Source organism: Gouania willdenowi, unplaced genomic scaffold, assembly GCF_900634775.1.
Source record: "Gouania willdenowi unplaced genomic scaffold, fGouWil2.1 scaffold_154_arrow_ctg1, whole genome shotgun sequence".
Classification (NCBI taxonomy): Eukaryota; Metazoa; Chordata; class Actinopteri; order Blenniiformes; family Gobiesocidae; genus Gouania; species Gouania willdenowi.
This window is the reverse complement of record NW_021144904.1, coordinates 17,749-20,835: the sequence shown is the minus strand read 5'-3', so window position 1 is coordinate 20,835 and position 3,087 is coordinate 17,749. Positions and strand designations below refer to the sequence as shown.

The 3,087-nt window shown below is 32.1% G+C and overlaps 1 non-coding gene across 1 annotated transcript; it reads right to left on the bottom strand.

Moving 5' to 3' along the window:
* Positions 1 to 2,729: 2,729 nt before the first annotated feature.
* Positions 2,730 to 2,803, bottom strand: trnan-auu (transfer RNA asparagine (anticodon AUU)). The gene has a single exon. It is a non-coding gene; the product is annotated as a tRNA-Asn (tRNA).
* Between the last annotated feature and the right edge of the window lie 284 nt (positions 2,804 to 3,087).

Sequence of the window (3,087 nt, the reverse complement as noted above, 5' to 3'; positions counted from 1 at the left end):
GTGGAACAAATAAAGGTTATATTGTATAACCTAAATGTAAAGCTTAATGATAAATGAAAAATAAACAGGTACAAAAATATAGAAATTTACTTGTGCAAACACTGCAAAAAAAAATCACTGATTCTATTCACACATCTTAACTACAAGTGTTAAATAGTTGTACGTCTTCCAACTAAAGTTATATCTCTAAATCTCACCAGTAGATGTCCCCAGTGAGCTTGTGTTTAGTCTTGTTTTGTGCAGTAGTTGATGTTAGTTTGTCTTAAAACACTTAAAATCTATTGTTCTTTTCTTTAATGAACTGAAAGCAGTGTTTACCATGTAAATCATCTTTTTCTGTATTCAGTAGACATAAATGTATAAAACACTAATGTACGCCTTAATATTGTTGTCTTTATTATAATAAATAACTAGTTATTTTAACCTAAGCACCACTGTGGCTCAGTGTAACACCCAACGTATTATAGTTTTGCCTTCTTTTATTCATCTTTTTTAATCTGTTTTCCGAAGTAATTTTTATAAAAACTGTTTTCCAAATTATTATTATTTAAATCCGTTTTTCAAATTATTTTTTTTTAAATCAGTTTTCCAAATTTTTTTTTTTAAATCCATTTTCCGAATTCATTTTTTTAAAATTTATTTTCCAAATTATTATTATTTTTTAAATCCATTTTCCAAATTATTATTTTTTAAAATCCGTTTTTTGAATTAATTTTTTCAAAATCTATTTTCCAAATTATTATTTTTTTAAAATCTGTTTCCGAATATATATATTTTTTAAATCCGTTTTCCAAATTATTCTTATTTTTAATCCGTTTTTTAAATTCTTTTTTTTTTCCTGTAGAGATTATCTCCTAATGTTTTTTTCTTTTAACACAGAGACTGGTTCTGGGTCAGAGTTCATCACAATGAACAGGGTCCTGAACACTCTCACACTTTCACTGATGGAATTCATACGTTCATTTCACACATTTACTCCCAACATATGTCTATGAAGGACATTATAATAGGCCCAACAAATAGAACCAGGAACGCTGGTCAACAGAGGAAAACTGTTCTTCCTGATGGACAAGCTTTTCCTACATGTTGGTGAATTCTGAAGATTCTTCTTCTTCTAATCATCAAATCATCTTCTTACAGAACATTCTAAGAACTGTTTATAATCTGTTAGAAAAACCTTTTTACTGTGTTTTTCTTTCTAAAAGATGTAAGTGTTCTTTGTGGTTATCATGACCTCTGACCTTTGTGATCATCTAAGACTAATATCACTCTCTCTCTTCCTGTTAATGCCTTTAAATTCTTATAAATGATGGTTGAATGAACTCTTCCTTCTGTGAAATACAAATGTAATCCTGTTATTTTTGCCAGTTTTATCCTACAATGCAATCTGATGCAAACACCTGTTAAAGCGAATGAAGTGTAATTCTGAGTTTCACCAGAGGGTAGTGCACTAATGCACTTTAGCTTTCTTCTTCGCTGGTTTTCTTTCTCTGGCATCCATCTTGCTAAGCTAGCACATCACAGAGAAACAAAAGGAGAGGTACACTTTAAATAAAAGTTGTTTTCATGATATAAATCAATCCAGAGACTAACTATGATCATTGTAAACATATCCTACAGGACCTGTGAATGTTTTTGAACCAGTTGGAACTTAGAAGTAAAAACGTTTTGAGACGTGGTTATCCTGGTGGCCTGACCACATTTTCTGTGTATTAGCATTAGCATGCTAGTGTTGCTGAGAAATGACTAGAAACGTATTAGTGAACTTTGCTGATGATAAAAACCAGTCAGGATAATGTTTTAATGTTGAAACTGACTACTGAAAGAATGAATTTATTACTTTTGTTTTGAAAATCACCAATGTAAAAATGGCATTGAACAATAACAGTGAACTACTTTGTACAATCATATGTAAATGTGATTGTGATATGCTACCTGTATATTTAGGATGTTTACCATACTGTGATTTATATTTCAGCCAATTATTTAAATGATTTATATTTTATTGAAAATAAATATTTTTAATTGTAAAATGAATGCCAATTTTGATTGTAATACTGTTTTATTTAGGTTATTCCAGCTGAAAAGCTGGATTTTAGTTGAGTAATGGACAATAATATGAATAAGAACACAAAGACTGATTAGTAGCTCATTTTCTGCACGTTTTGCAGATTGTGTTTTTTTTTTTATAGAGGATTCATCTGGATCTGATTCTTGGTTCTGCTGCAACTGGATTCCTTTTGGTTCACCCTGGTGCCTGGTTCCCTGGTCCACCTCCTTGTCTAACAGCGCTGCAACGGTTACATTGGGTACCTTTCCTTTTTCATGGACGCTGAGTATTAACGGCGTGGTAGGATCCTAATGAGTGCACTCAGGTTATTTTTATTTGGTACCAAGGTACTTTATTTTTGTCCTTTTATTTTATTTTATTTTTACTGAGATCTCAGAGGTAATATTGTGGCCGATCTGTACATTTATTTTTGTTTTTTCATTTGAGTCGTTGACTAAAAACAAGAAAGAAACTGAAAAACAAATACTAATTGAACTCAAACTTTAAACCTGTTGTCGTGTCCTTTATTTGGGTGGAATCTACCAGTTATTAAACTGTTAGACCTATTTACAGCCAGTCTCCTCATGGAATCTAGACTTGGATAACCTTATCTTAGAATCTTAGAGCTCTCACTAGCAGAACAATCACCGTAGGGTTACACAAACACAAAAAAACAAGTTGGTACTGTTGGGATTTGAACCCAGGACCTGCTGTTTAATAGACAGACACTTTGACCAGCTCAACCACAGCACCCTGATGGTTCACTATTAGATATTTAATTGGTTCCAATCTTCTCCGCTTTTAAATCGAGTTTTTGGATTTTTGGAACATTTGGGCCTCATTCACTAATAAATGTGGTGCAATGTTCTCACTCTGAGCACATGTTCAGTTTACACACTGAGTCAACATCAGATTCATGACATGTGTGCACAGGACATTTTTCTTCTCACCGCTTTGTGTATTTTAGTGAATCAGAATCATTTCAATTAACAAACTCAATCTGCAAACAGCATAAACCACACCCCTTTTTCTCTACA